This window comes from Oncorhynchus nerka, linkage group LG3, assembly GCF_034236695.1.
Source record: "Oncorhynchus nerka isolate Pitt River linkage group LG3, Oner_Uvic_2.0, whole genome shotgun sequence".
In the NCBI taxonomy this organism is placed as follows: Eukaryota; Metazoa; Chordata; class Actinopteri; order Salmoniformes; family Salmonidae; genus Oncorhynchus; species Oncorhynchus nerka.
The window spans coordinates 62,646,317-62,660,964 of record NC_088398.1 but is presented as its reverse complement, the minus strand read 5'-3'; the positions used below and the strand labels follow the sequence as shown (position 1 = coordinate 62,660,964).

Here is a 14,648-nt window from a genome sequence, read left to right as displayed (position 1 = left end):
AAATCAGCCGATTAATCGGTATCGGCCTTTTGTCCTCCAATAATCGGTATCGGCGCTGAAAAATCATAATCGGTCGACCTCTAGTGTATATAGCTGGTGAAATTAGTTAATCCCGCAATGTTGCACTTCTGTGTTTAGAAGAATAACATTCCAACAGCCACCAAAATGTGAGAACTAATATTGTTGCTGCCTATGTCCCATCCCCAACCCCCCTCTGCTATGCATGGCCACAGAAGTGAAACCATGGGGCGGCAAGTAGCCTAGTGGTTAGAGTGTTGGGCCAGTAACCGAAAGGTGGCTAAATCGAATCCCTGAGCTGACAAGGTAAAAGTCTGTTGTTCTGCCCCTGAACAAGGCAGTTAACCCACTGTTCTTAGGCCATCATTGTAAATAACAATTTGTTCTTAACTGACTTGCCTAGTTAAATAAAGTTAAAATGGCCAGACACCTTCCTCTCCACAGAGAATGCTTGAGTATGTCATTGTCAAGCTCATAGAACTTAGGCTATACATTGATCCATGACTGACAGACTATGTGACTTTTCACTAACTCCACCTTTGTGTCTGTGTTTCAGGAGTCAACAGCCTCACTGAAGTTTGTCCAGAGTGCAGGCCTGCCACTGAAAATAACATCATAGCTCACACACGCCCAGAAGAGAGGATTCTCTCTCCCAAAAAATGCAAATCAGGTCATTGTGCATGATTGCCCAACCCTGCTAAAATCCATACACCACCAAGGTCAAGTAAGGTAGAGTCAGGACAACAACAAGACTGGACAATCATGGGTGGCTTGACCCAGGTGTTTATGTGCACAGTGGGTAATGTATGGACCAGACTATATGTGTATCATGTGTCTTACAGGACTGAGTCCTCCCGGGCTGTGTGATGCAGACCTAGGACAGGGGCTGAGCAAGCAGCAATATTGTAATACTGACCAAGTGAGGATGTGGATTAAATTGTTTTTGAAAAATATCACTGAAATGGTACCACGTTTTGTTCTGTTTATCATTCAATGCCTGTTCTAATGATGTTTACATAACCAACTAAAATCATGCAAGCTAACAGGCAGGCCACAAACATACAAAATAATGGCACAGTATAACAGTGGTGTGCAGAACGGCATCACGGAACACACAACTCGTCGATCCTTGTCAAGTATGGGCTATTGCAGCAGACGACCATACCGGGTTCCACTCCTATCAGCTAAAAACAAGGAGAAGCGGCTTCACCAACACTGGACAATAGACGAGTGGAAAAACATTGCCTGAGCCGACGAATCCCGGTCCCTGTTGCATCATGCTGACAGCAGAGTCAGGATTTGGCGTAAGCAGCATGAGTCCATGGACCCATCCTGCCTGGTGTCAACAGTACAGGCTGGTGGTGGTGGTGCACTGGTGTGGGGAATGTTTACCTGGCACGTTAGGTCCCTTGATACCAATTAAGCAATGAATGAACGCCATAGCGTATCTGCACATTGTTGCTGACCAAACCCAATAGAGCATCTTTGGGATGAGATGGAACGGGCTGTTCTCAGCATGATGCCATCGCAACTTTGTGATGCCATCGCATCAGCATGGACCAACATCCCTGTGGAACATTTCCAACACCTTATAGAATCCATGTCCAAAGAATTCAGGCTGTTCCGGGGGTAAAGGGGGTTCCAACCAGGTATTAGATGGGTGTACCTAATAAACGATATATATTTTTCGAACGCCTTAATGCAAGGGGCGCTGCTGCTTTGTAACCAATTATCCACAGTTGCTAATAGTTACCGGTAGTTAGCTAGCTTTTTTAGTCCAGGGAGTAGCTAGGTTAGCTAACCTCTAGCTTTGCTGGTAAAACTCCAGTATTACTGCTAAACTCTGTATTCATCCTTGATCATTAAATTCCGTTGCAGACGAGGGAGGAGGAGAGTGGATTGTCATTCACCATGTCGTAGCTAACGTTACCATTAACAGTTTAACAGTGCTGTGCTCCATAGCTAAGCTTCCCTGAGCCTGGCTGTTGGGTTTGTTTACAAATCACGGAGTGCGGGCTGTCAGAGACCGCATGGGCTGTGCACATGTTGCAAGGTGGAGATGTGTACGCCCGATTAATCAATATTTATAAGGAGCCATATGTCTGTCCGTGTTCCGAGGGTGGAACTAAATGAGCATTTCTGCACTAGGAAAGGAATTAGGTCGAAATAGTGGCAGCAACTTCCTCTGAAGGGGGGGGCCTTTAAAAAAAGGTTGGTTTTTCATTCCACCTCTAAAAAAACATATATCGGTAGATATATCGGTAACTTTAGCCTCCCTAAAAATCAGTATGGGTCCCAAAAATCTCATATCGGTCGCACTTCAGTCTCAACTGTCTCTCTCCTCGCCCCTTGTCCACCTGTACCAACTCTGTTGCCAAGAGATGCAGCACCTTTGGTTACTGAGCCGTAATGATCAGGAGAATACCATGGAGGTTGGTTTTACTCTGTAGACATCAGGGTCACGTTCAGTACGAGGCACTAGGTGCCAAACCCGGAGGAGAAATGCAGCACTACCTGGCTACACTCATTCTCCAGTTTGGGTCCATGTACAGAGTATACCAAATATTAGGAAAAACCTTCCTAATACGGAGTTTCACACGGCCCTTTTGCCCTCACAACAGCCTCCATTCGTTGGGGCATGGACTCCACAAGGTGTCAAACGTTCCATTGGGATCCTGGCTCATGTTGACTCCAATGCTTCCCACAGTTGTTTCAAGTTGGCTGGAAGTCCTTTGGGTGGTGGACCAGTCTTGATACACATGGGAAATTGTTGCAGTTCTTGACAAAAACCGGTGTGCCTGGGGGCCTCCCGGGTGGCACAGTTGTTAAGAGCGCTGTACTGCAGCGCCAGCTGTGCCACCAGAGACCCTGGGTTCGCACCCAGGCTCTGTCGTAACCGGCCACGACCGGGAGGTCCGTGGGGCGACGCACAATTGGCCTAGCGTCGTCCGGGTTAGGGAGGGTTTGGCCGGAAGGGAAATTCTTGTCTCATCGCGCACCAGCGACTCCTGTGGCGGGCCGGGCGCAGTTGCACGGTGTTTCCTCCGACACATGCAGCCAGTGCAGCTGGCTTTCGGGTTGGATGGCACTGTGTTAAGAAGCAGTGTGGCTTGGTTGGGTTGTGTATTGGAGGACGCATGACTTTCAACCTTCGTCTCTCCCGAGCCCGTACGGGAGTTGTAGCGATGAGACAAGATCGTAGCTACTAAAAACAATTGGATACCACGAAATTGGGGAGAAAAAGGGGAAAAAAAAAACGGTGTGCCTGGCCACCATTCCCCCTTCAAAGGCACTTACATGTTCTGTATCTGAATGGGTGAATGGGCAAGACATAATCCATCTCTCAATTGTCTCATGGCTTAAAAATCCTTCTTTAACTCGTCTCCTCCCCTTCATCTACACTGATTGAAGTGGATTTAACAAGTGACATCAATAAGGAATCATAGCGTTCACCTGGATTCCTCTGGTCAGACTATGTCATGGAAAAAGCAGGCTTTCTTAATGTTTTGTATACGCAGTGCATAATCCAGTCCACTAAATAAATTATGATTGTAGACTGCAACTGATTGTAGTTGCAACGTCAGGGCTCGATATTAACTAGAGGTCGACCGATTAATCGGAACGGCCGATTAATTAGGGCCGATTTCAAGTTTTCATAACAATCGGAAATCGGTATTTTTGGAGGCAAGTCAGTTAAGAACACATTCTTATTTACAATGCTGGCCTAGGAACGGTGGGTTAACTGCCTTGTTCAGGGGAAGAACGACAGATTTTTACCTTGTCAGCTCCGGGATTCAATCTTGCAACCTTACAGTTAACTAGTCCAACGCTCTAACCACCTGCCTCTCATTGCACTCCACGAGGAGCCTGCCTGTTACGCGAATGCAGTAAGAAGCCAAGGTAAGATGCTAGCTAGCATTAGACTTATCTTATAAAAAACAATCAATCAATCATAATTACTAGTTATAACTACACATGGTTGATGATATTACTAGTTTATCTAGCGTGTCCTGCGTTGCATATAATCAATGCAGTGCGAAAAAGGACTGTCGTTGCTCCAACGTGTACCTAACCATAAACACCAATGCCGTTCTTAAAATCAATACACAGAAGTATATATTTTTAAACCTGCATATTTAGCTAAAAGAAATCCAGGTTAGCAGGCAATATTAACCAGGTGAAATAGTGTCACTTCTCTTGCGTTCATTGCACGCAGAGTCAGGGTATATGCAACAGTTTGGGCCGCCTGGATCATTGCGAACTAATTTGCCAGAATTTTACGTAATTATGACATAACATTGAAGGTTGTGCAATGTAACAGGAATATTTAGACTGATGGATGCCACCCGTTAAGATAAAATACGGAACGGTTCTGTATTTCACCAAAAATAATAAAAGTCTTGTTTTTCGAGATGAGTTTCCAGATTCGACCATATTAATGACCTATGGCTCGCATTTCTGTGTGTTATTATGTTATAATTAAGTCTATGATTTGATAGAGCAGTCTGACTGAGCGATGGTAGGAACCAGCAGGCTCATAAGCATTCATTCAAACTGCACTTTCGTGCATTTTGCCAGCAGCTCTGCTGTTTATGACTTCAAGCCTATCAACTCCCGAGATTAGGCTGGTGTAACGATGTGATGTGAAATGGCTAGCCAGTAAGCGGGGTGCACGCTAATAGCGTTTCAAATGTCACTCTGAGACTTGGAGTAGTTGTTCCCCTTGCTCTGCATGGGTAACGCTGCTTCGAGGGTGGCTGTTGTCATTGTGTTCCTGGTTCGAGCCCAGGTAGGAGCGAGGAGTGGTACGGAAGCTATACTGTTACACTGGCAATACTAAAGTTCCTATAAGAACATCCAATAGTCAAAGGTATATGAAATACAAATGGTATAGAGAGAAATAGTCCTATAATAACAACAACCTAAAACTTCTTACCTGGGAATATTCAAGACTCATGTTAAAAGGAACCACCAGCTTTCATATGTTCTCATGTTCTGAGCAATGAACTTAAACATTTGCTTTCTTACATGGCACATATTGCACTTTTACTTTCTTCTCCAACACTTTGTTTTTGCATTATTTAAACCAAACTGAACATGTTTGATTATTTATTTGAGGCTAAATTGATTTTATTTATGTATTATATTAAGTTAAAATAAGTGTTCATTCAGTATTGTTGTAATTGTCTGTATTACAAATAAATGTTCAAAATCGTCCGATTAATCGGTATCTGTGTTTTGTCCTCCAATAATCGGTATCGGCGGGGAAAAATCATAATCGGTCGACCTCTAGTCTGATGTCCTAAAATATCTTTCTACCACACTCCTGTATAACTGCAAATGGACAACACGCAGTTGATGAAACCAATACTGGATACTAGTCCGGTTGTAAAACAGTCTGGCAAGTGCTCAAAATTGGCTAGGATTCTCCTCTCTTCAATACTGGCCATGTATTTCTGACAAAGTTTTTTTTAAATACACTGCTCAAAAAAATAAAGGGAACACTAAAATAACACATCCTAGATCTGAATGAATTAAATATTTTTATTAAATACTTTTTTCTTTACATAGTTGAATGTGCTGACAAAAAAATAAAAAAATCACACAAAAATGATCAATGGAAATCAAATGTATCAACCCATGGAGGTCTGGATTTGGAGTCACACTCAAAATTAAAGTGGAAAACCACACTACAGGCTGATCCAACTTGGATGTAATGACCTTAAAACAAGTCAAAATGAAGCTCAGTGGTGTGTGTGGCCTCCACGTGCCTGTATGACCTCCCTACAACGCCTAGGCATGCTCCTGATGAGGTGGCGGATGGTCTCCTGAGGGATCTCCTCCCAGACCTGGACTAAAGCATCCGCCAACTCCTGGACAGTCTGTGGTGCAACGTGGCGTTGGTGGATGGAGCGAGACATGATGTCCCAGATGTGCTCAATTGGATTCAGGTCTGGGGAACGGGCGGGCCAGTCCATAGCATCAATGCCTTCCTCTTGCAGGAACTGCTGACACACTCCAGCCACATGAGGTCTAGCATTGTCTTGCATTAGGAGGAACCCAGGGCCAACCGCATCAGCATATGGTCTCACAAGGGGTCTGGGGATCTCATCTCGGTACCTAATGGCAGTCAGGCTACCTCTGGCGAGCACATGGAGGGCTGTGCGGCCCCCCAAAGAAATGCCACCCCACACCATGACTGACCACCGCCAAACCGGTCATGCTGGAGGATGTTGCAGGCAGCAGAACGTTCTCCACGGCGTCTCCAGACTGTCACATGTGCTCAGTGTGAACCTGCTTTCATCTGTGAAGAGCACAGGGCGCCAGTGGCGAATTTGCCAATCTTGGTGTTCTCTGGCAAATGCCAAACGTCCTGCACGGTGTTGGGCTGTAAGCACAACCCCCACCTGTGGAAGTCGGGCCCTCATACCACCCTCATGGAGTCTGTTTCTGACCGTTTGAGCAGACACATGCACATTTGTGGCCTGCTGGAGGTCATTTTGCAGGGCTCTGGCAGTGCTCCTCCTTGCACAAAGGCGGAGGTAGCGGTCCTGCTGCTGGGTTGTTGCCCTCCTACGGCCTCCTCCACGTCTCCTGATGTACTGGCCTGTTCTTGGTAGCGCCTCCATGCTCTGGACACTACGCTGACAGACACAGCAAACCTTCTTGCCACAGCTCGCATTGATGTGCCATCCTGGATGAGCTGCACTACCTGAGCCACTTGTGTGGGTTGTAGACTCCGTCTCATGCTACCACTAGAGTGAAAGCACCACCAGCATTCAAAAGTGACCAAAACATCAGCCAGGAAGCATAGGAACTGAGAAGTGGTCTGTGGTCCCACCTGCAGAACCACTCCTTTATTGGGGGTGTCTTGCTAAATGCCTATAATTTCCACCTGTTGTCTATTCCATTTGCACAACAGCATGTGAAATGTATTGTCAGTGTTGCTTCCTAAGTGGACAGTTTGATTTCACAGAAGTGTGATTGACTTGGAGTTACATTGTGTGGTTTAAGTGTTCCCTTTATTTTTTTGAGCAGTGTATTATTTGAATAGCCTGATTGACAAGTAACTCCTATGCTGTCAAGATCTCCCCTGAACATGGAATATTTTCACTTTACAAATAGATAAACATCTTAATTAGCTACCATGCCCACCTTATTCATTTGATCCCTGGTTCATTGAATGAGGGAATTATTTAATAAAAACATTAAAATATTTGGTTGTAATTGTAATGTTGCAGGGTGGTCAACACTCCTAGAGAGTCCAGGAGAGCTACTGGGTTTGCAGGCTTTTGCTCCAGCCCTGCTCGAACACACCACATTGTAAAAAAAAATGTTTTTTTTAAATCAGCTGCTCAACAGGACCTTGATAAGCTGACTCTGATGTGTTTGAGCAGGGATGGATCAAAAGCCTGCACACCCAGTAGCTCTCCAGATGGAGGGTTGACGGACCACATGTGTTTTGTCCAGTAGCCGATCAGTGCAATATTTTACTTTGTGGGGGGTTAAGTACCTTGCTCAAGGCCATAACGGCAGGAGAAATAATACATTGGATCAGAGACCAGTAGCCTTTCATTGTGTCAATAACAGTGATAATAATGAAGGTTATTTTCTGAAGTGGTTCCTTGCATCAAACACACAATTTTCAGTCAAATTTTTGGCCCATGGTGTTACGGACCATTTCTTTTGTTGGAGAAGTGACTTGAGCTTTTGGACAAGTAAAAACATCAGTCCTACTTACCCGAGGAACAAGTGGCTAAAAAAGTTAAAGTCAAGCCATGAATGGTCAATGTTATACAGCCTTTTATGATTGCGATTGACACCCCCAAAGACCAAAGCTGAACACAACTGAATGGCCATTATGTTATGACAACATAAACTCGGCAAAAAAACAAATGTCCTCTCACTGTCAACAGCATTTATTTTCAGCAAACTTAACATGTATCAATATTTGTATGAACATAACAAGATTCAACAACTGAGACATGAACTGAACAAGTTCCACAGAGAAGTGACTAACAGAAATTGAATCATTTGTCCCTGAACAAAGGGGGGATCAAAATAAAAAGTAACAGTGAGTATCTGGTGTGGCCACCAGCTGCATTAAGTACTGCAGAGAATTTCTTCTTCATGGACTGCACCAGATTTGCCAGTTCTTGCTGTGAGATGTTACCCCACTCTTCCACCAAGACACCTGCAAGTTCCCGGACATTTCTGGGGGGAATGGCCCTAGCCCTCACCCTCCGATCCAACAGGTCCCATACGTGCTCAATGGGATTGAGATTCGGGCTCTTCGCTGGCCACTGACATTCCTGTCTTGCAGGAAATCAGACAGAACAAGCAGTATGGCTGGTGGCATTGTCATGCTGGAGGGTCATGTCAGGATGAGCCTGCAGGAAGGGTACCACATGAGGGAGGAGGATGTCTTCCCTGTAGCACAGCGTAGATTGCCTGCAATGACAACAAGCTTAGTCCGATGATGCTGTGACACACCGCCCAAGACCATGACGGACCCTCAGCCTCCAAATCGATCCCGTTCCAGAGTACAGGCCTCGGTGTAACGCTCATTCCTTTGACAATAGACGCGTATCCCTGTCCCACCCCTAGTGAGACAAAACCGTGACTCGTCAGTGAAGAGCACTTTTTGCCAGTCCTGTCTGGTCCAGCGACGGTGGGTTTGTGCCCATAGGTGACGTTGTTGCCGGTGATGTCTGGTGAGGACCTGCCTTACAACAGGCCTACAAGCCCTCAGTCCAGCCTCTCTCAGCCTATTGCGGACAGTCGTTCCTGGTGTAACTCGGGCAGTTGTTGTTGCCATCCTGTACCTGTCCCGCAGGTGTGATGCTCGGATGTGCCAATCCTGTCTGCCACTGCAAGGACGATCAGCTGTCCGTTCTGTCTTCCTGTAGCTCTGTCTTAGGAGTCTCACAGTACGGACATTACAATTTATTGCCCTGGCCACATCTGCAGTTCTCATGCCTCCTTGCAGCATGCCTGAGGCACGTTCACGCAGCTGAGCAGGAAACCCTGTGCTTCTTTCTTTTGGTGTTTTTCAGAGTCAGTAGAAAGGCCTCTTTAGTGTTCTAAGTTTTCATAACTGTGACCTTAATTTCCTACCGTCTGTAAGCTGTTAGTGTCTTAACGACCGTTCCACAGGTACATGTTCATTCATTGTTTATGGTTCATTGAACAAGCATGGGAAACAGTGTTTAAACCCTTTATAATGAAGATCTGTGAAGCTATTTGGATTTTTACAAATTATCTTTGAAAGACGGGTCCTGAAAAAGGGCCGTTTCTTTTTTTGCTGAGTTTAGTAAACATCCGTGTTTTCGCTGCAGTCATTTAGCTGTGGTACTGCGCCACCCCAAAGAAAATATAGAATATGATAAAATATTTATACCGTGGCGCACTTTGAAGATGCTGGAACAGTCTACATTTACTTTTCCTCTGCAAACAAAATGAGTAATGAATCGAAAAATCATACAACCCCACAGTAGGATAGTTGATCTATTTGCCTAGTCGGCTTGTTGTGTGTTCTATGCGAGATAAATATTCCTCTCGAGATTACGAGAATCAAATATAGGCTTCAAAAATAGGCTACATTTAGTAGGCCACTCAAACTTTTACCAGCAGTAGCGGTTTACACTTTATATGGCCTGCGTTTGGTCTAATGAACGAAAGGCTGAATTAATGTAATAAACAACTGATAATTAACTGAATTATCAAAAACTTTGTGCAGGGTGTTTATTTATCTACCCCGTTAATGTCCTTCCAAACGGGGGATTTTACTCACGCAGCATGTTTCAACGATGGTGTTGCAGTCTATTCCCTATTCATAACCTTTATTTCTCCAGGTTAGGCCTATGTTAGCCATTTTTGTTTGAGCTAGGCAATCCAGGGAAAGTGAATTTGGCAATGTGTCGTATTCTCATGTGGGGAGAGGGAACATAAGCTCTGCGAATGGACAAATTAGAAACGTTTTAGCACCACACAAATAGGGGACAGTTGCCGGCTCCACATCTCAATGCGTGCATGGCTGGTAGCCTGCTGACCAAACCGTACGCGCGTGTGCGCCATCACGCGCAAGTTGATTTTGTTCACCCACACCAGAAGCAATCAGGACACGCAGGTTGAAATATCAAAACAAACTCTGAACCAATTATATTAATTTGGGGACAGATCAAAAAGCATTAAACATTTATGGCAATTTAGCTAGCTAGATTGCTGTTGCTAGCTAATTTGTCCTGGGTATAAACATTGGGTTGTTATTTGACCTGAAATGCACAATGTCCTGTACTCCAACAATTAATCCACAGATGAGAAAGAAATTTGGTTTACCGTTTTGTCATCTCTCCTCCTTCCTCAGGCTCCTTTTTTACTTCTTTGGACTTTATATGGTGGTTGGCAAACCAACTTTACGGTGCATTACTACAACGACTGGAGTGTGGAGGTCAGTTTATCTTCCAATCACTTATGTGGATATATGCTGCTAAACACTAATGAGGAGATGGCACGTGGGTATATGCTCTTAGAAACCAATGAGGAGATGGGAGAGGCCGGACTTTCAGTGCATTGAGGATCACAAATAGAACCGATTTCTATTGTAGCGCCTGGCCACACAGACGATCGCCGAGGCGCGCAAGCAGTGTGGGTGCAATGATTGAATAACATGTATGTGTACATTTATTTGGCAACACTCGCACACGCAAAGAACGTTTTAATTCCACCCGCCAGCTGATTTTTTTGTGGCTCACCCATGGGTATCTGACCCAATGCAGGACTCTACTAATGATTAGCCCAACAGGGTAAATGCAGATAGGCAATCCCATGCTTCAACCTATTTATTTATAGCCATTATGCTGATTCAGTTGGGTTACAGGTTATCATGCTTATTGCTAATAGCATACCTGATAATATGGACCACGTCCTTTTAAAAAGTGACCAATTGGGGGCTAAATCAAGTAGCCTAGTTGAATCTAATGTGACATATTGACAAATATCCCATTTAATTCCACTCAGGAAATAAGAACTGTAATAAGTTGTTTCCTTTCCATTTGATAAATTCAATTCCAAAATGTGTTTGTTTGCGTGCTTGATGAAATCAGAAGTTCTGACCAATCTCTCTGCTGTAATTCTTCTTCTCACACTTATGTGACAGAAAATGCAACAGGGAAATTAAGTGGGGTGGTGTTCAAGATCCCTAATCGGTTTATTCATGTTTTGAAAAAAGGCTTCTACAAAAGCCATATAGGACTGTGGGGGCTCTACTCCACATCCTTATAAAGCCAATCTGCCAGCTATGCTCAATACTTTTGCAATAGTGGTTGAAGGGGGGTGGACAGGTGTTAAATAGTATCCATATGGTTGTTGTGGGTTCTATACATTAAAAGTAACAACATGCATTATTCATATCAAAATGGCAAAAATAAATAGCAAAACAACCCATATGTTGATATGTGCTAGAACCAAGTCACTGATACTGATACAGCAAGGAGCAAATAGACTCCAGACTGCAGTGCAGCACTGTGAATGTGGTCTTCATTCATGTGTCTACTTCCTGCAAAGAGCTTGGACAGGCAACGTTCCACCAACAAGACTTATCAGATGATGCCTCTACCCTCATAATAGAGGTGTTGTTAGAGACATTCGGGATTCGAACTGAACACTGAAGCACTGCATTAGACAGACTGTTCACAGGCCACAGTGTCATACATTATCTGCAAACTGGCAACACAGCATACAGCTAAAACGGCAAAATTTCCAGAAATCATGGGGAGTGACTTAGGTATGATGTAATTACGACAAGCACATGCCCATGCCATCATCATACCCCGGGTGGTCCCTGGTACTCTTATCATTTTGTCATATTATATAAGCTCAAGCCACTGTTAATGACTGATGCATGATGCACAGTGAAGCAGCTACCAGAAACCTGAATATGCCATATTACAAACTATTCTATTCCTGCTGCTAGACTGCGAATGCAACTCAAATCATTTATATAATTTATTGCCATCAAGACCCATGTTTGGGGATACTAATAGCTGATGCTCCCTAATGATGTGACTCAGTACATGAAAAAGCCTACCACATTTGGCCCAAAGCTCTCCCTCTCTCCCCATCAGGCCGTGCCCTTGACTACACAAGCCGGGTAAAACCTCTGTTCAATCGCGAGGACCACAGCTCCTCCGGCTCCACTCAAGACAACCGGATAAAGATGTCAACCCGCCATGCTATCATTTTTATTCAGATAACTTAGAACAAATGTTCCAAAACTTTAGGTGGACAATAGACCGATGACAAATAATTAATTGATACCCGATAAGCTCATCTGACGAACAGAGGAGCGGGGGAGATGGGGTCTGTGGGCTAACTTGAGGACCACAAAACGTGGTTCAGTTCCGTTCCCACCCCTGCTGCCCCGGCCTTCCACGGAATGGATTAGCGGCGAACTTGGTGTCGAGCCAAAGAGACTGCGCCATTATTATTACAGAAAAAATATCACAAGTTATTCGCGATCAATGTGATGTTTAGTCGCATAAGCAAAGTATTATTCACGTTTCTACAGTACCACTCAACCCTGCTTCAAATGTCAATGTGATGATAGGCTAACTAGCTAGCTAGAAGAAGAAAAAACCCACCGTGCTCAGACGATAACACATTACTATTCAGTGGACATGACTTGTTTTCACAACACAGTCTGAAAACCAAAACAAATGTATTGTTTTTGTGATACCTGTGTAACGTAAAGGTTTAATTGGAAAGTTGCCCCAGAGACTATGCGGGGCAATCACAGAAAATACACGTTCAGTTGCCACCCGAAAGGGGGCGCTATACTGTTACATATCTAGAAACTGCCCTGTTTGTGTCAATATAATAGTTGACAGACCTAAAAACATATGTACTCTCAGTATGGACCTTTTTATAACACTGATACAAACCTGAGGGGGTAACTAAACATTTTCAACAAGGCAAGGGCAAAAATGTGCCCACCTTCCGTCAGCAAGCAGCACTGCCTCACGTCCGCCATTAGAGAGCGAGCGAAACAATACGAGAGAGCGGAGGCAATATAACTAGTACCCTGCCACGGCAGAAAGGGGGAGGAAATCTCAAGCGGGGTAACAAATGTACTGCTAAATCGTCACAAATGCCGACTTTATAGCATAGCAGGAGACCCAAGGGAGCCCGTGGACATATAGCTAGTTGCTGAAACTTTGACTAACTAACCGTAACATTTGAATAAAAAGTATCTGAAATTCTTACCAGAGTAGAGCTTGAAACGATAAAGCGCCACTTTTGTGCCTTGACATAAATCGGGGAACGCATGCGCCTCAATGTAAAGACCAAAGATGGTGGATAAATGAAGATATCCCATAAAGGCCGTTTACAATTGAGAAAAATTGCCACAGTTCCGGTCTACTTAAGGGGTGGCTCTCCTATAGGCACCAATGCAATAGCAGCTGGGTCTGGTCTACTTAGGTAATTGACTGTATATGAACCAGAAAAAAGGAACCTATGAAATGTCTCGATTTCTCTTCCGTCTCTGGTAAAGACGTTCTAGTCAGCGCGTGGGAGGATACTGCCAACGGGATCCTTCTCGCTTCTCATCGTCGCGCAAGCGCACAATGTTCAATCAGAAGTGGTGCGGTTGACAATTAAATTGGTCTAGAATAATTAATCTACCTGAAACTCATATACAAATACCTGCACATTACCATAAACCACCCGGATAATGAATGTGGCAATGATTACGAATTTTACTTTGCCACCTGGCTTGTTTACGTTTGGACCGCAATCGAGGTCGCATTGACCGCATTAGTGAGATCCAATCAGCATTCAGTCCGGTCACGGTTGCGTTCAGGTCTAACACACGTCTACCTACCGGTGGTTCAATGCATTACATCATACTTTTCCAATAGGAGAATACGATGTGTGACATTTTTCATTTATTTAACCTTTATTCAATTAGGCAAGTCAGTTTAGAACAAATTCTCATTTACAATGACGGCCTATTAATAAAATACATGTTTAAACGGTCGAAAATAACGTGAAACACCACCCTTGAAATGTTGTAGCATATGGGGAGATATGAAAAATCGATTCATATGCTCTTGAACATCTAGTTGCTAAAAAAAATCCTATGAATTTGTTCAAAACACATTGGTCAGTGTATCTGTGCTCACTGAGCTGTACGGTAGACAAAACAATGTTCTCTACAACCAATTCAGAACCGCCTTTTGTTAGGCCATCATTGTAAATAAGAATTTGGTCTTAACTGACTTGCCTAGTTGAATAAAGGTTAAATCAAATTAAAATAAAAACCGTCTTGCGACGCAGTTGGACCATCCTCACATGCTGAGAGAGAGAGCACGGGCACCTTTCATAAAAAAGTACACAGGACTAGAGGGCGTCTAAAAATGTTGAATCAGGTGCGTTTACTTTAGTTAAAATGTGGTCCTGAGTCAAGTATGGGCTAATAAAAAATACTAACCTACATCTGCAAACTTACCGAATTAAGACAACTCAAGGACACTGCATTCATGTTGATTATGCTATAACGGTGATATCTGCTCATGTGCTGAATAAACCTTATTAATAACAAGAACAAAAAATTGTTCCTAGACTTGTAC

At 43.9% G+C, this 14,648-nt stretch overlaps 1 protein-coding gene across 1 annotated transcript in view; it reads right to left on the bottom strand.

Annotated features, from left to right (window-relative positions):
* Positions 1-13,581, bottom strand: part of LOC115112060 (zinc finger MYM-type protein 2-like) — a 39,635-nt gene extending 26,054 nt beyond the window's left edge. The window contains 1 exon segment of the mRNA XM_029638767.2: positions 13,282-13,581. The gene's annotated coding sequence lies outside the window, so the exon portion shown is untranslated.
* Between the last annotated feature and the right edge of the window lie 1,067 nt (positions 13,582-14,648).